Below are 19,558 nucleotides of genomic sequence, written 5' to 3' on the forward strand. Positions count from 1 at the left end.
TATTCATTCTGTGATTGACTCAAAAATTGGAAAACCATCGAAGGAACAAAGAGATAATATTGCAAAAGTGCTGGTGAGAGAGTATCCAATTTTGGCTAATGGCTGTGAGAAAAATAATCATTCTACACTTTCAAATTCAATAAGAAAAAGGTTTAACAATGTAAATATGTCGTTTAAAAAAGCTACCAAAAAAACAAAAAAGGCCATCAGTAGTTGCACACCTCAAGCCATGCCTGTCGCTAATTGTACAACTAATGAAGAACGCGAGGAATTTATTCGTAGTCACAAAATATATGAATTTTTCGAAAAATATCCTGAATTTCGAGACTTCAAAAGAGTAAGTTGATAAATATATAGTACCTACTTCCAACTCCTACATATATCGACCACATTATTAGCAGTGGCCTAATTTTAATAAAAATTTCGCATAAATAATACATATTTATCCATTGTTTGTAGTGTTTAAAAGAATTTCAAGAATTTCCAGAAGTTCCACCCTTCTCTAGTTTTACTGCAAGATGGAAAAAATTGATGCTGAAATGTGAAGCCGCTTTTCAAACCTCAAGTTCTGATTTTTTTCATTTTCATAAGTTACTTGCGCATCTTAGTAATAGTGAAAAAGGTTGTCGAAATATTTTAGCATTTGGAGATTTAGGTGACATAACCTCTGGGGTAAAACAAAAAAATCAGCCATTTCTTTTGTGTACTGGGAGTCCTTCTGACCCCAAAGATATTTCAATTTTAGTTGAACAAAAAAAGGTACTTGGTCTTAATGGTGCTTCTATGAATGATTGTTTTTTAACTTTAGTTGCGGTGTATTACATTTTTAATCTTGAATATCCATACTCTTGCAAACCAATATATGATAATCTTGTAAACTTTCTTGTTTTTGACAAGTTGCGGGGAAAGAAGTTACTTGAAATAATGCAGTGAACGAATTAACAGATTACTATTAAATTTTTATGGATACACATTTCACAGTAATATTAATATTTTAAAGAAATAGAAAATCTCATTTTAAAGATGTTAATTCGGACATCATATTATAAGTAATTTCATCCTTTAAACTATTGTTTTTTGTGCAAAAATTAGTTTTGTAAAAAATTATATTAAAATTGATCATATTTGTTGCAGTATGTGATGGATTCCTCTACATTTTGTGTATAAAAGTAATAAATTTAGTAGCTTGCTAATTGTTTTTTTATTGTTTTTCGAAACCATGTTGTACTATTGTATGTGTAAGACCTTGTTATGTGATTTTTGCAACATATTTGTTGCAGTATATGATGGATTACTTTACTTTTTGTGTATAAAAGTAATAATTTTTGTAGCTTGCTAATTGTTTTTTTTTTGTTCTTTCGAAACCATGTTGTATTCTTTGTAGTATTATGCGTATGACCATGTTATGTGGTTTTTGCAACAGTGTTTGTTGTCGATGTAATAAATGCAACATATTTAGCCACGTTGTTTTAATACGTCTGGCTATATTAAGTCGTGCAAATAATGTGACTAAATAAAGCCAACTGCAAATTGGCTTAAATAGAAGCTGGCTAGTTGACACAATTAATCCAACATTTTTGTAATCACAATTGGCCAAAAATTTGGCTATAATAACTCGTGCAAATAATGTGACTAAATAAAGCCAACTGCAAATTGGCTTAAATAGAAGCTGGCTAGTTGACACAATTAATCCAACATTTTTGTAATCACAATTGGCCAAAAATTTTTCTAGTGGCACTATTTTACACTATAACTAAAATACTATTACTAACCATCTAGTTTTTTTAAGGTTTGAACAAAATAAAATATTATTTATGCGTTTGTTTATTTAAAGTTGAGTCATGATGTTTTTAAAGATTAAAAATCTACCGAAAAAAAATCATCCCATTATCACCAAGCACAAATTCTTTTGATTTTTTTTTTTTTTTTTCTATACTAAAGACAAAACAAATAACTATTTTATATTAAAAGGTTTAAAGACTTGAAATATTAAATAAATCAATTTTTTTTTAAAAAAAGTACAAACCCTGGGGGCAATTCCCAATTCTTAGCAAAGTTGTGCTAAAACAAAAAGTTGTTTATTTAAAATATTAAAAGTATCTGACTGAAGAACGGCGTGCTTTATTTTTTTAAATAAAAGTTTAAGAGGTAAATGCTTTGTAATATTTAATTTAAAAAAAGTTAATGAAATATGTAAAGCCTCTTTTAACTTTACCGATTATTTATACAATTTTTTATCATATTTTAAATTGTTTTAAATATATTATCTAACCCTAGATATAACCTAACTTAACGCAATTAATATTATATAATATGCTAAATTACCACTATTTTATTTGGTTTTATTAAGAGATATAATTAACAACTTTAAGTAATTAAAAAAAGGTAAAAAACTAAATAAATTTTAAAAGAGTATTTAAAAATTATTTATTTAAGTACACCTACATTAAAACATTAATTTTACCTTCTCCTTTACACTTCGCTTTTTTCTACAGTCAGTTCCATCGCATTCCAAGCTATAGTTTGTAAAGTTACGCAATTGTAAAGTTACACAAATTAATTAATTCTTGATTTTAATAAATATAATATTATAAAATGGTATTATAAGCCTTAATTTTTTAATTCCACGCACCTCTTGGGTGCTGGTGGCCCTCTAATATTGCTTAAACTAGAAGCATTAGAAATAGCTATCAACCCTAAAAACGAAATAATTATCAAAACTTTGTTCATTTCTTAAGTATTTTAATCCTGTAGTTTTACCTAAAAATATTTAACCATAATTTTTTTATTTTTGTATTTGCTTAAGTTAAGCATGTAGATTTTTACGCTTGGCTATTCAACTGGTTGTTTAATTTTAAATTCTTTAACTTTGCTTTTTTCAATTTCTAAAAATTTAACAACTTTGTAGTCTGCCTTTGTGTTAAACTAAAATTAATAATTTAAGGGATTTAAAGTAAAAGCGTTTTTTGTTTGTTACGTATATTGATGCGCCAAAGGCAATGCGCATTCGAGTTGTGGTTTATCGTCACGCTTAGTCGATTTTAGACGCACATGTGGGCCTAGCTGTAACTTATTCGTATGTTATTTTAGTTTAGTAAAATGGCATAGGTACGTTTTGCGTTATATTTTTAACAAACTAAATACAATTTAGCAAACTTGTTTACCAAGATTTTAGGTGATCGCAATTGCGAAGTAACAATAGTGAAGCAATGTTTAGCTTATTGTACATAAACTAACCTTTTCAACATTAAAAAATTAATTTTAATAACTTTACATTTTGTTGGAATGATTTTTTTCATGTTTAATAATTTGTTTTGCTTAATATAGGCTTATTGTATGATATTTATAGTCAATGTCCTGTAGTTGAATTTTGGACATTAGTATTTTAACGTTTTTTAATTTGTTTAATAATTTTGGACCCAAAAAATCATTGTAAAAGTAGTTGCATATAATGTAATTGTACAGTCGAATTTTAACTGCGTGAATATTCCAAGAATACAATAAAAAGTCAGATAACAAGATAATCGTAAATAATTAACTATCAATAACAATTTTCAAATCTTTCGATTGGGTCGATGGAGACCGCTACAAATGTTTTCGATTTTTTTCTGTTTAGTAGACTGAGAATGCAATTGAAAATAAAACATTCATTCTAATGTACAACAATATTTATAGCTGGATATTATAATTTTATAATATACAAAATGCTTGTTACTTATTGAATTAGGAATTAATAAATCACCTGTGGACAAAAAGAAAAGTGATTTGATCTGCGAAACGATTACACGATCTAAATTCTATTTACATGTTTTATTGGTTTTAAATATTATTAATTATATTTCCTGATTATTAAACTTGTAGTTTTTAAGAATTTAATCCAACAAGTATTACGACTCTTTTTAATTACCTTAAAATTTTTTTTAAGGTAGTGAAAGATAAAAAAAATAAGTAACTTAACTTTTGGCATGAAGGCTTGTTGCACAAATTTCTGTCTTTTAAAAGAGGCATTAAATAATAATAAATAAACATCTTAAAAACTTAATTGTAATTCACCCATCCTAAAATTATATAAATATTAGTTACGAGTTAAAAGTCGCCAAATGCTAAAGTAAATGGTTAGATAAAACACTAAAATACGAAAAGAACAAAATGTCAAACAAAAGCTTGGGGTAGGTATTTGGATTTTGTTTATAAAAATGCACTTACATAGTTTCTGGTCGATTTTATACTATAACTAAAATACTACTATTTTATACTTTAAACTATATACTATTTTACACTATAACTAAAATACTATTACTAACCATCTAGTTTTTTTAAGGTTTGAACAAAATCAAATATTATTTATGCGTTTGTTTATTTAAAGTTGAATCATGATGTTTTTAAAGATTAAAAATCTACCGAAAAAAAATTATCCCATTATCACCAAGCACAAATCCTTTTGATTTTTGTTTACTTTTTTCTATAATAAAGACAAAACAAATAGCTATTTTATATTAAAAGGTTTAAAGACTTGAAATATTAAATAAATCAATTTTTTTTTTAAAAAGTACAAACCCTGGTGGCAATTCCCAATTCTTAGCAAAGTTGTGCTAAAACAAAAAGTTGTTTATTTAAAATATTAAAAGTATCTGACTGAAGAACGGCGTGCTTTATTTTTTTAAATAAAATTTTAAGAGGTAAATGCTTTGTAATATTTAATTTAAAAAAAGTTAATGAAATATGTAAAGCCTCTTTTAACTTTACCAATTATTTATACAATTTTTTATCATATTTTAAATTGTTTTAAATATATTATCTAACCCTAGAACCTAACTTAACGCAATTAATATTATATAATATGCTAAATTACCACTATTTTATTTGGTTTTATTAAGAGATATAATTAACAACTTTAAGTAATTAAAAAAAGGTAAAAAACTAAATAAATTTTAAAAGAGTATTTAAAAATTATTTATTTAAGTACACCTACATTAAAACATTAATTTTACCTTCTCCTTTACACTTCGCTTTTTTCTACAGTCAGTTCCATCGCATTTCAAGCTATAGTTTGTAAAGTTACACAAATTAATTAATTCTTGATTTTAATAAATATAATATTATAAAATGGTATTATAAGCCTTAATTTTTTAATTCCACGTACCTCTTGGGTGCTGGTGGCCCTCTAATATTGCTTAAACTAGAAGCATTAGAAATAGCTATCAACTCCAAAAACAAAATAATTATCAAAACTTAGTTCATTTCTTTAGTATTTTAATCCTGTAGTTTTACCTAAAAATATATAACCATAATATTTTTATTTTTGTATTTGCTTAAGTTAAGCATGTAGATTTTTACGCTTGGCTATTCAACTGGTTGTTTAATTTTAAATTCTTTAACTTTGCTTTTTTCAATTTCTAAAAATTTAACAACTTTGTAGTCTGCCTTTGTGTTAAACTAAAATTAATAATTTAAGGGATTTAAAGTAAAAACGTTTTTTGTTTGTGACGTATATTGATGCGCCAAAGGCAATGCGCATTCGAGTTGTGGTTTATCGTCACTCTTAGTCGATTTTAGACGCACATGTGGGCCTAGCTGTAACTTATTCGTATGTTAATTTAGTTTAGTAAAATGGCATAGGTACGTTTTGCGTTATATTTTTAACAAACTAAATACAATTTAGCAAACTTGTTTACCAAGATTTTAGGTGATCGCAATTGCGAAGTAACAATAGTGAAGCAATGTTTAGCTTATTGTACATAAACTAACCTTTTCAACATTAAAAAATTAATTTTAATAACTTTACATTTTGTTGGAATGATTTTTTTCATGTTCAATAATTTGTTTTGCTTAATATAGGCTTATTGTATGATATTTATAGTCAATGTCCTGTAGTTGAATTTTGGACATTAGTATTTTAACGTTTTTTAATTTGTTTAATAATTTTGGACCCAAAAAATCATTGTAAAAGTAGTTGCATATAATGTAATTGTACAGTCGAATTTTAACTGCGTGAATATTTCAAGAATACAATAAAAAGTCAGATAACAAGATAATCGTAAATAATTAACTATCAATAACAATTTTCAAATCTTTCGATTGGGTCGATGGAGACCGCTACAAATGTTTTCGATTTTTTTCTGTTTAGTAGACTGAGAATGCAATTGAAAATAAAACATTCATTCTAATGTACAACAATATTTATAGCTGGATATTATAATTTTATAATATACAAAATGCTTGTTACTTATTGAATTAGGAATTAATAAATCACCTGTGGACAAAAAGAAAAGTGATTTGATCTGCGAAACGATTACACGATCTAAATTCTATTTACATGTTTTATTGGTTTTAAATATTATTAATTATATTTCCTGATTATTAAACTTGTAGTTTTAAAGAATTTAATCCAACAAGTATTACGACTCTTTTTAATTACCTTAAAATTTTTTTTAAGGTAGTAAAAGATAAAAAAAATAAGTAACTTAACTTTTGGCATGAAGGCTTGTTGCACAAATTTCTGTCTTTTAAAAGAGGTATTAAATAATAATAAATAAACATCTTAAAAACTTAATTGTAATTCACCCATCCTAAAATTATATAAATATTAGTTACGAGTTAAAAGTCTCCAAATGCTAAAGTAAATGGTTAGATAAAACACTAAAATACGATAAGAACAAAATGTCAAACAAAAGCTTGGGGTAGGTATTTGGATTTTGTTTATAAAAATGCACTTACATAGTTTCTGGTCGATTTTATACTATAACTAAAATACTACTATTTTATACTTTAAAACTATATACTATTTTACACTATAACTAAAATACTATTACTAACCATCTAGTTTTTTTAAGGTTTGAACAAAATCAAATATTATTTATGCGTTTGTTTATTTAAAGTTGAATCATGATGTTTTTAAAGATTAAAAATCTACCGAAAAATAATCATCCCATTATCACCAAGCACAAATCCTTTTGATTTTTGTTTACTTTTTTCTATAATAAAGACAAAACAAATAGCTATTTTATATTAAAAGGTTTAAAGACTTGAAATATTAAATAAATCAATTTTTTTTTTAAAAGTACAAACCCTGGTGGCAATTCCCAATTCTTAGCAAAGTTGTGCTAAAACAGCAAGTTGTTTATTTAAAATATTAAAAGTATCTGACTGAAGAACGGCGTGCTTTATTTTTTAAATAAAAGTTTAAGAGGTAAATGCTTTGTAATATTTAATTTAAAAAAAATTAATGAAATATGTAAAGTCTCTTTTAACTTTACCAATTATTTATACAATTTTTTATCATATTTTAAATTGTTTTAAATATATTATCTAACCCTAGATATAACCTAACTTAACGCAATTAATATTATATAATATGCTAAATTACCACTATTTTATTTGGTTTTATTAAGAGATATAATTAACAACTTTAAGTAATTAAAAAAAGGTAAAAAACTAAATAAATTTTAAAAGAGTATTTAAAAATTATTTATTTAAGTACACCTACATTAAAACATTAATTTTACCTTCTCCTTTACACTTCGCTTTTTTCTACAGTCAGTTCCATCGCATTCCAAGCTATAGTTTGTAAAGTTACGCAATTGTAAAGTTACACAAATTAAATAATTCTTGATTTTAATAAATATAATATTATAAAATGGTATTATAAGCCTTAATTTTTTAATTCCACGTACCTCTTGGGTGCTGGTGGCCCTCTAATATTGCTTAAACTAGAAGCATTAGAAATAGCTATCAACCCCAAAAACAAAATAATTATCAAAACTTTGTTCATTTCTTTAGTATTTTAATCCTGTAGTTTTACCTAAAAATATATAACCATAATATTTTTATTTTTGTATTTGCTTAAGTTAAGCATGTAGATTTTTACGCTTGGCTATTCAACTGGTTGTTTAATTTTAAATTCTTTAACTTTGCTTTTTTCAATTTCTAAAAATTTAACAACTTTGTAGTCTGCCTTTGTGTTAAACTAAAATTAATAATTTAAGGGATTTAAAGTAAAAACGTTTTTTGTTTGTGACGTATATTGATGCGCCAAAGGCAATGCGCATTCGAGTTGTGGTTTATCGTCACTCTTAGTCGATTTTAGACGCACATGTGGGCCTAGCTGTAACTTATTCGTATGTTAATTTAGTTTAGTAAAATGGCATAGGTACGTTTTGCGTTATATTTTTAACAAACTAAATACAATTTAGCAAACTTGTTTACCAAGATTTTAGGTGATCGCAATTGCGAAGTAACAATAGTGAAGCAATGTTTAGCTTATTGTACATAAACTAACCTTTTCAACATTAAAAAATTAATTTTAATAACTTTACATTTTGTTGGAATGATTTTTTTCATGTTCAATAATTTGTTTTGCTTAATATAGGCTTATTGTATGATATTTATAGTCAATGTCCTGTAGTTGAATTTTGGACATTAGTATTTTAACGTTTTTTAATTTGTTTAATAATTTTGGACCCAAAAAATCATTGTAAAAGTAGTTGCATATAATGTAATTGTACAGTTGAATTTTAACTGCGTGAATATTTCAAGAATACAATAAAAAGTCAGATAACAAGATAATCGTAAATAATTAACTATCAATAACAATTTCCAAATCTTTCGATTGGGTCGACGGAGACCGCTACAAATGTTTTCGATTTTTTTCTGTTTAATAGACTGAGAATGCAATTCAAAATAAAACATTTATTCTAATGTACAACAATATTTATAGCTGGATATAATAATTTTATAATATACAAAATGCTTGTTACTTATTGAATTAGGAATTAATAAATCACCTGTGGACAAAAAGAAAAGTGATTTGATCTGCGAAACGATTACACGATCTAAATTCTATTTACATGTTTTATTGGTTTTAAATAGTATTAATTATATTTCCTGATTATTAAACTTGTAGTTTTTAAGAATTCAATCCAACAAGTATTACGACTCTTTTTAATTACCTTAAAATTTTTTTTTAAGGTAGTAAAAGATAAAAAAAATAAGTAATTTAACTTTTGGCATGAAGGCTTGTTGCACACATTTCTGTCTTTTAAAAAAGGTATTTAATAATAATAAATAAACATCTTAAAAACTTAATTGTAATTCACCCATCCTAAAATTATATAAATATTAGTTACGAGTTAAAAGTCTCCAAATGCTAAAGTAAATGGTTAGATAAAACACTAAAATACGAAAAGAACAAAATGTCAAACAAAAGCTTGGGGTAGGTATTTGGATTTTGTTTATAAAAATGCACTTACATAGTTTCTGGTCGATTTTATACTATAATTAAAATACTACTATTTTATACTTTAAACTATATACTATTTTACACTATAACTAAAATACTATTACTAACCATCTAGTTTTTTTAAGGTTTGAACAAAATCAAATATTATTTATGCGTTTGTTTATTTAAAGTTGAGTCATGATGTTTTTAAGGATTAAAAATCTACCGAAAAAAAATCATCCCATTATCACCAATCACAAATTCTTTTGATTTTTGTTTACTTTTTTCTATAATAAAGACAAAACAAATAACTATTTTATATTAAAAGGTTTAGAGACTTGAAATATTAAATAAATCAATTTTTTTTTTAAAAAGTACAAACCCTGGTGGCAATCCCCAATTCTTAGCAAAGTTGTGCTAAAACAAAAAGTTGTTTATTTAAAATATTAAAAGTATCTGACTGAAGAACGGCGTGCTTTATTTTTTTAAATAAAAATTTAAGAGGTAAATGCTTTGTAATATTCAATTTAAAAAAAGTTAATGAAATATGTAAAGCCTCTTTTAACTTTACCAATTATTTATACAATTTTTTATCATATTTTAAATTGTTTTAAATATATTATCTAACCCTAGATATAACCTAACTTTACGCAATTAATATTATATAATATGCTAAATTATCACTATTTTATTTTGTTTTATTAAGAGATATAATTAACAACTTTAAGTATTTAAAAAAAGGTAAAGAACTAAATTAATTTTAAAAGGGTATTTAAAAATTATTTATTTAAATACACCTACATTAAAACATTAATTTTACCTTCTCCTTTACACTTCGCTTTTTTCTACAGTCAGTTCCATCGCATTCCAAGCTATAGTTTGTAAAGTTACGCAATTGTAAAGTTACACAAATTAAATAATTCTTGATTTTAATAAATATAATATTATAAAATGGTATTATAAGCCTTAATTTTTTAATTCCACGTACCTCTTGGGTGCTGGTGGCCCTCTAATATTGCTTAAACTAGAAGCATTAGAAATAGCTATCAACCCCAAAAACAAAATAATTATCAAAACTTTGTTCATTTCTTTAGTATTTTAATCCTGTAGTTTTACCTAAAAATATATAACCATAATATTTTTATTTTTGTATTTGCTTAAGTTAAGCATGTAGATTTTTACGCTTGGCTATTCAACTGGTTGTTTAATTTTAAATTCTTTAACTTTGCTTTTTTCAATTTCTAAAAATTTAACAACTTTGTAGTCTGCCTTTGTGTTAAACTAAAATTAATAATTTAAGGGATTTAAAGTAAAAACGTTTTTTGTTTGTGACGTATATTGATGCGCCAAAGGCAATGCGCATTCGAGTTGTGGTTTATCGTCACTCTTAGTCGATTTTAGACGCACATGTGGGCCTAGCTGTAACTTATTCGTATGTTAATTTAGTTTAGTAAAATGGCATAGGTACGTTTTGCGTTATATTTTTAACAAACTAAATACAATTTAGCAAACTTGTTTACCAAGATTTTAGGTGATCGCAATTGCGAAGTAACAATAGTGAAGCAATGTTTAGCTTATTGTACATAAACTAACCTTTTCAACATTAAAAAATTAATTTTAATAACTTTACATTTTGTTGGAATGATTTTTTTCATGTTCAATAATTTGTTTTGCTTAATATAGGCTTATTGTATGATATTTATAGTCAATGTCCTGTAGTTGAATTTTGGACATTAGTATTTTAACGTTTTTTAATTTGTTTAATAATTTTGGACCCAAAAAATCATTGTAAAAGTAGTTGCATATAATGTAATTGTACAGTTGAATTTTAACTGCGTGAATATTTCAAGAATACAATAAAAAGTCAGATAACAAGATAATCGTAAATAATTAACTATCAATAACAATTTCCAAATCTTTCGATTGGGTCGACGGAGACCGCTACAAATGTTTTCGATTTTTTTCTGTTTAATAGACTGAGAATGCAATTCAAAATAAAACATTTATTCTAATGTACAACAATATTTATAGCTGGATATAATAATTTTATAATATACAAAATGCTTGTTACTTATTGAATTAGGAATTAATAAATCACCTGTGGACAAAAAGAAAAGTGATTTGATCTGCGAAACGATTACACGATCTAAATTCTATTTACATGTTTTATTGGTTTTAAATAGTATTAATTATATTTCCTGATTATTAAACTTGTAGTTTTTAAGAATTCAATCCAACAAGTATTACGACTCTTTTTAATTACCTTAAAATTTTTTTTTAAGGTAGTAAAAGATAAAAAAAATAAGTAATTTAACTTTTGGCATGAAGGCTTGTTGCACACATTTCTGTCTTTTAAAAAAGGTATTTAATAATAATAAATAAACATCTTAAAAACTTAATTGTAATTCACCCATCCTAAAATTATATAAATATTAGTTACGAGTTAAAAGTCTCCAAATGCTAAAGTAAATGGTTAGATAAAACACTAAAATACGAAAAGAACAAAATGTCAAACAAAAGCTTGGGGTAGGTATTTGGATTTTGTTTATAAAAATGCACTTACATAGTTTCTGGTCGATTTTATACTATAATTAAAATACTACTATTTTATACTTTAAACTATATACTATTTTACACTATAACTAAAATACTATTACTAACCATCTAGTTTTTTTAAGGTTTGAACAAAATCAAATATTATTTATGCGTTTGTTTATTTAAAGTTGAGTCATGATGTTTTTAAGGATTAAAAATCTACCGAAAAAAAATCATCCCATTATCACCAATCACAAATTCTTTTGATTTTTGTTTACTTTTTTCTATAATAAAGACAAAACAAATAACTATTTTATATTAAAAGGTTTAGAGACTTGAAATATTAAATAAATCAATTTTTTTTTTAAAAAGTACAAACCCTGGTGGCAATCCCCAATTCTTAGCAAAGTTGTGCTAAAACAAAAAGTTGTTTATTTAAAATATTAAAAGTATCTGACTGAAGAACGGCGTGCTTTATTTTTTTAAATAAAAATTTAAGAGGTAAATGCTTTGTAATATTCAATTTAAAAAAAGTTAATGAAATATGTAAAGCCTCTTTTAACTTTACCAATTATTTATACAATTTTTTATCATATTTTAAATTGTTTTAAATATATTATCTAACCCTAGATATAACCTAACTTTACGCAATTAATATTATATAATATGCTAAATTATCACTATTTTATTTTGTTTTATTAAGAGATATAATTAACAACTTTAAGTATTTAAAAAAAGGTAAAGAACTAAATTAATTTTAAAAGGGTATTTAAAAATTATTTATTTAAATACACCTACATTAAAACATTAATTTTACCTTCTCCTTTACACTTCGCTTTTTTCTACAGTCAGTTCCATCGCATTCCAAGCTATAGTTTGTAAAGTTACGCAATTGTAAAGTTACACAAATTAAATAATTCTTGATTTTAATAAATATAATATTATAAAATGGTATTATAAGCCTTAATTTTTTAATTCCACGTACCTCTTGGGTGCTGGTGGCCCTCTAATATTGCTTAAACTAGAAGCATTAGAAATAGCTATCAACCCCAAAAACAAAATAATTATCAAAACTTTGTTCATTTCTTTAGTATTTTAATCCTGTAGTTTTACCTAAAAATATATAACCATAATATTTTTATTTTTGTATTTGCTTAAGTTAAGCATGTAGATTTTTACGCTTGGCTATTCAACTGGTTGTTTAATTTTAAATTCTTTAACTTTGCTTTTTTCAATTTCTAAAAATTTAACAACTTTGTAGTCTGCCTTTGTGTTAAACTAAAATTAATAATTTAAGGGATTTAAAGTAAAAACGTTTTTTGTTTGTGACGTATATTGATGCGCCAAAGGCAATGCGCATTCGAGTTGTGGTTTATCGTCACTCTTAGTCGATTTTAGACGCACATGTGGGCCTAGCTGTAACTTATTCGTATGTTAATTTAGTTTAGTAAAATGGCATAGGTACGTTTTGCGTTATATTTTTAACAAACTAAATACAATTTAGCAAACTTGTTTACCAAGATTTTAGGTGATCGCAATTGCGAAGTAACAATAGTGAAGCAATGTTTAGCTTATTGTACATAAACTAACCTTTTCAACATTAAAAAATTAATTTTAATAACTTTACATTTTGTTGGAATGATTTTTTTCATGTTCAATAATTTGTTTTGCTTAATATAGGCTTATTGTATGATATTTATAGTCAATGTCCTGTAGTTGAATTTTGGACATTAGTATTTTAACGTTTTTTAATTTGTTTAATAATTTTGGACCCAAAAAATCATTGTAAAAGTAGTTGCATATAATGTAATTGTACAGTTGAATTTTAACTGCGTGAATATTTCAAGAATACAATAAAAAGTCAGATAACAAGATAATCGTAAATAATTAACTATCAATAACAATTTCCAAATCTTTCGATTGGGTCGACGGAGACCGCTACAAATGTTTTCGATTTTTTTCTGTTTAATAGACTGAGAATGCAATTCAAAATAAAACATTTATTCTAATGTACAACAATATTTATAGCTGGATATAATAATTTTATAATATACAAAATGCTTGTTACTTATTGAATTAGGAATTAATAAATCACCTGTGGACAAAAAGAAAAGTGATTTGATCTGCGAAACGATTACACGATCTAAATTCTATTTACATGTTTTATTGGTTTTAAATAGTATTAATTATATTTCCTGATTATTAAACTTGTAGTTTTTAAGAATTCAATCCAACAAGTATTACGACTCTTTTTAATTACCTTAAAATTTTTTTTTAAGGTAGTAAAAGATAAAAAAAATAAGTAATTTAACTTTTGGCATGAAGGCTTGTTGCACACATTTCTGTCTTTTAAAAAAGGTATTTAATAATAATAAATAAACATCTTAAAAACTTAATTGTAATTCACCCATCCTAAAATTATATAAATATTAGTTACGAGTTAAAAGTCTCCAAATGCTAAAGTAAATGGTTAGATAAAACACTAAAATACGAAAAGAACAAAATGTCAAACAAAAGCTTGGGGTAGGTATTTGGATTTTGTTTATAAAAATGCACTTACATAGTTTCTGGTCGATTTTATACTATAATTAAAATACTACTATTTTATACTTTAAACTATATACTATTTTACACTATAACTAAAATACTATTACTAACCATCTAGTTTTTTTAAGGTTTGAACAAAATCAAATATTATTTATGCGTTTGTTTATTTAAAGTTGAGTCATGATGTTTTTAAGGATTAAAAATCTACCGAAAAAAAATCATCCCATTATCACCAATCACAAATTCTTTTGATTTTTGTTTACTTTTTTCTATAATAAAGACAAAACAAATAACTATTTTATATTAAAAGGTTTAGAGACTTGAAATATTAAATAAATCAATTTTTTTTTTAAAAAGTACAAACCCTGGTGGCAATCCCCAATTCTTAGCAAAGTTGTGCTAAAACAAAAAGTTGTTTATTTAAAATATTAAAAGTATCTGACTGAAGAACGGCGTGCTTTATTTTTTTAAATAAAAATTTAAGAGGTAAATGCTTTGTAATATTCAATTTAAAAAAAGTTAATGAAATATGTAAAGCCTCTTTTAACTTTACCAATTATTTATACAATTTTTTATCATATTTTAAATTGTTTTAAATATATTATCTAACCCTAGATATAACCTAACTTTACGCAATTAATATTATATAATATGCTAAATTATCACTATTTTATTTTGTTTTATTAAGAGATATAATTAACAACTTTAAGTATTTAAAAAAAGGTAAAGAACTAAATTAATTTTAAAAGGGTATTTAAAAATTATTTATTTAAATACACCTACATTAAAACATTAATTTTACCTTCTCCTTTACACTTCGCTTTTTTCTACAGTCAGTTCCATCGCATTCCAAGCTATAGTTTGTAAAGTTACGCAATTGTAAAGTTACACAAATTAAATAATTCTTGATTTTAATAAATATAATATTATAAAATGGTATTATAAGCCTTAATTTTTTAATTCCACGTACCTCTTGGGTGCTGGTGGCCCTCTAATATTGCTTAAACTAGAAGCATTAGAAATAGCTATCAACCCCAAAAACAAAATAATTATCAAAACTTTGTTCATTTCTTTAGTATTTTAATCCTGTAGTTTTACCTAAAAATATATAACCATAATATTTTTATTTTTGTATTTGCTTAAGTTAAGCATGTAGATTTTTACGCTTGGCTATTCAACTGGTTGTTTAATTTTAAATTCTTTAACTTTGCTTTTTTCAATTTCTAAAAATTTAACAACTTTGTAGTCTGCCTTTGTGTTAAACTAAAATTAATAATTTAAGGGATTTAAAGTAAAAACGTTTTTTGTTTGTGACGTATATTGATGCGCCAAAGGCAATGCGCATTCGAGTTGTGGTTTATCGTCACTCTTAGTCGATTTTAGACGCACATGTGGGCCTAGCTGTAACTTATTCGTATGTTAATTTAGTTTAGTAAAATGGCATAGGTACGTTTTGCGTTATATTTTTAACAAACTAAATACAATTTAGCAAACTTGTTTACCAAGATTTTAGGTGATCGCAATTGCGAAGTAACAATAGTGAAGCAATGTTTAGCTTATTGTACATAAACTAACCTTTTCAACATTAAAAAATTAATTTTAATAACTTTACATTTTGTTGGAATGATTTTTTTCATGTTCAATAATTTGTTTTGCTTAATATAGGCTTATTGTATGATATTTATAGTCAATGTCCTGTAGTTGAATTTTGGACATTAGTATTTTAACGTTTTTTAATTTGTTTAATAATTTTGGACCCAAAAAATCATTGTAAAAGTAGTTGCATATAATGTAATTGTACAGTTGAATTTTAACTGCGTGAATATTTCAAGAATACAATAAAAAGTCAGATAACAAGATAATCGTAAATAATTAACTATCAATAACAATTTCCAAATCTTTCGATTGGGTCGACGGAGACCGCTACAAATGTTTTCGATTTTTTTCTGTTTAATAGACTGAGAATGCAATTCAAAATAAAACATTTATTCTAATGTACAACAATATTTATAGCTGGATATAATAATTTTATAATATACAAAATGCTTGTTACTTATTGAATTAGGAATTAATAAATCACCTGTGGACAAAAAGAAAAGTGATTTGATCTGCGAAACGATTACACGATCTAAATTCTATTTACATGTTTTATTGGTTTTAAATAGTATTAATTATATTTCCTGATTATTAAACTTGTAGTTTTTAAGAATTCAATCCAACAAGTATTACGACTCTTTTTAATTACCTTAAAATTTTTTTTTAAGGTAGTAAAAGATAAAAAAAATAAGTAATTTAACTTTTGGCATGAAGGCTTGTTGCACACATTTCTGTCTTTTAAAAAAGGTATTTAATAATAATAAATAAACATCTTAAAAACTTAATTGTAATTCACCCATCCTAAAATTATATAAATATTAGTTACGAGTTAAAAGTCTCCAAATGCTAAAGTAAATGGTTAGATAAAACACTAAAATACGAAAAGAACAAAATGTCAAACAAAAGCTTGGGGTAGGTATTTGGATTTTGTTTATAAAAATGCACTTACATAGTTTCTGGTCGATTTTATACTATAATTAAAATACTACTATTTTATACTTTAAACTATATACTATTTTACACTATAACTAAAATACTATTACTAACCATCTAGTTTTTTTAAGGTTTGAACAAAATCAAATATTATTTATGCGTTTGTTTATTTAAAGTTGAGTCATGATGTTTTTAAGGATTAAAAATCTACCGAAAAAAAATCATCCCATTATCACCAATCACAAATTCTTTTGATTTTTGTTTACTTTTTTCTATAATAAAGACAAAACAAATAACTATTTTATATTAAAAGGTTTAGAGACTTGAAATATTAAATAAATCAATTTTTTTTTTAAAAAGTACAAACCCTGGTGGCAATCCCCAATTCTTAGCAAAGTTGTGCTAAAACAAAAAGTTGTTTATTTAAAATATTAAAAGTATCTGACTGAAGAACGGCGTGCTTTATTTTTTTAAATAAAAATTTAAGAGGTAAATGCTTTGTAATATTCAATTTAAAAAAAGTTAATGAAATATGTAAAGCCTCTTTTAACTTTACCAATTATTTATACAATTTTTTATCATATTTTAAATTGTTTTAAATATATTATCTAACCCTAGATATAACCTAACTTTACGCAATTAATATTATATAATATGCTAAATTATCACTATTTTATTTTGTTTTATTAAGAGATATAATTAACAACTTTAAGTATTTAAAAAAAGGTAAAGAACTAAATTAATTTTAAAAGGGTATTTAAAAATTATTTATTTAAATACACCTACATTAAAACATTAATTTTACCTTCTCCTTTACACTTCGCTTTTTTCTACAGTCAGTTCCATCGCATTCCAAGCTATAGTTTGTAAAGTTACTCAATTTAATTTATTTTTGATTTAAATAAACATAGTAATATAAAACATTAGAACAAAGATTTTTAATTCCACTTTAGGTTTTTAATTTCACGTACTTCTTTGGGGCTGTTAGCCCTCAAATATTGTTTGAACTAGAAGCATTAGTAATAGACAGAAACCCCAAAAACAAAAATTATCAAAACTTTGTTCATTTTTTTAGAACTTTAATCCTGTAGTTTAAATTAAAAATATTTTTATTCTTGCATTTGTTTAGGTTATGCAGCTTTTTCTTGCGCTAATTTTAATTCTAAAATTTTTAATAACTTTGTTCCCTTTGAAAACCTAATTTTTTAACCAAACTTAAGCGGTCTGATATTAACTTATAAAATTTTCTGTTGACTTCGAATTTTTGCACCAAAGGCGGTACATATTTAGTTATGATTTGTCAGTATCGCTAAATTATTTTAGTTTAGTAAAAAAGGATTGGTACGTTTCGCGTTGTACTAAAAATAAATTTAAATATTATTTCGACAAACTTGTTTACCAGAATTTTGGGCGCTTGCGATAGCTGAGCCATCATTGTAGTGCACTGTTTTTATGAAAAGTTGTTATAGGTTTAATATTATTTTAGTATGTTTAAGCATAATAAACAATATTTTTACGTATCGAAAGTTGACAATACATAACAATTTTAGCATTGCTTATAACGAAACCGTCGTAAATGAATGTGGTATTTTTTTAATTACTTTTTTTTTCTTTGCTTTATTTTTTGCTATAGTACAAAAAAATGGAATAATTATGCACTTTTAAGCAAAATTTAGAACTGTAAACTCGACATGTTTAATTATTTTTTAGTAGTATTAACAATTAAGTTAATAACAAAATAATTTTTGTTATTATTGTGTGGAATATTTTTTAAGTTTTTTGACCTTATGTACAACGATAAATATGTGTGAATAATATAAAATGCACGTAGTATATCGAAAAGACAAAAAAAGCCTGACATGTTTTGCAGGATTACACGACCTTAACATTGGTATTCATAAGAGTAAAAAATTCATAAGAGTAAGAGTAAAAAAATGAGAAAGGTCACGTCGGCCTATAACAGTTTAACTTACTTGTTGCACTTAGTTTCTTAATGCTAAAATGATGTGAGTATAAATAACTAATACATAAACCACTAGTACATAATTTTAAGTCACCCATTTTTAAATAATAAAAATAATTATTTACTAGGTAACTAGTCTTTAAATGCTAAGATAAATGTCTAGCTAAAACACCAACCAACCAATACAAAAAAATAAAAATGTACAACCGAGGCATATGGTTGGAGCGTAAGTGCAAATTATTTACTCCTTATTTTTTTTTTTTTGTTTGGTCTCTACCACGCACATCGGATATCCAGTCATTAATCGCCTCGAAGCAAAAAAGTGGAGTTATTAAGCGCTTCGAAGCTTGAAATATGCGCTCCGTCCGCTAAGGGATTTTATTAACGCTTAAAGCGGAATGTTGCAACTCAATAGTCGCTTTAGGTTCGTTATTTTTAAACCGGCAGCGTGGTGTAGTGATCAAAAAACGTACTTACACTGCAAAAGGTTTTCCCCTTAACAGCACTTAAATGCATTATAGGTTATCGGAAAATTAGAAACTTTAATATCACAAACTGTCAAAAAACGATTATTTCTTCATGTCTAGGTTATGTAGTTGACCTTTCCAGATCAAGAATAAACTTATATACTAAAAATTGTACCAGATAAGTATTTTTTTTTAAACTATGACGATTTGGGGTCAGATAGTATTTAAAAATTTTTAAAATTTTTCCATTAACCGCCTTTTTTATTAACCGCTTGAAACAACCAAGCAGATGAAACGCAT

General features: G+C 25.1%; 3 long non-coding RNA genes across 3 annotated transcripts; all 3 read right to left on the minus strand.

The window, feature by feature from the left end:
* Positions 1–4,339: 4,339 nt before the first annotated feature.
* Positions 4,340–6,568, minus strand: LOC145750818 (uncharacterized). The gene is made up of 5 exons (XR_014283694.1): positions 6,565–6,568; positions 5,144–5,231; positions 4,992–5,043; positions 4,558–4,592; positions 4,340–4,462 (listed from the first exon to the last, which is right to left on the minus strand). It is a non-coding gene; the product is annotated as an uncharacterized LOC145750818 (long non-coding RNA).
* Positions 6,569–6,860: 292 nt separating this feature from the next.
* LOC145750014 (uncharacterized) lies at positions 6,861–7,802 on the minus strand. The gene is made up of 4 exons (XR_014283658.1): positions 7,674–7,802; positions 7,506–7,557; positions 7,069–7,161; positions 6,861–6,974 (listed from the first exon to the last, which is right to left on the minus strand). It is a non-coding gene; the product is annotated as an uncharacterized LOC145750014 (long non-coding RNA).
* A 7,591-nt stretch (positions 7,803–15,393) lies between these two features.
* LOC145750015 (uncharacterized) lies at positions 15,394–17,684 on the minus strand. Its single transcript, XR_014283659.1, has 3 exons — positions 17,634–17,684; positions 17,196–17,230; positions 15,394–17,100 (listed from the first exon to the last, which is right to left on the minus strand). It is a non-coding gene; the product is annotated as an uncharacterized LOC145750015 (long non-coding RNA).
* Positions 17,685–19,558: the final 1,874 nt, after the last annotated feature.

The sequence above is a fragment of the Corella eumyota genome, chromosome 4 (assembly GCF_963082875.1).
Source record: "Corella eumyota chromosome 4, kaCorEumy4.1, whole genome shotgun sequence".
NCBI classification, from domain to species: domain Eukaryota; kingdom Metazoa; phylum Chordata; class Ascidiacea; order Phlebobranchia; family Corellidae; genus Corella; species Corella eumyota.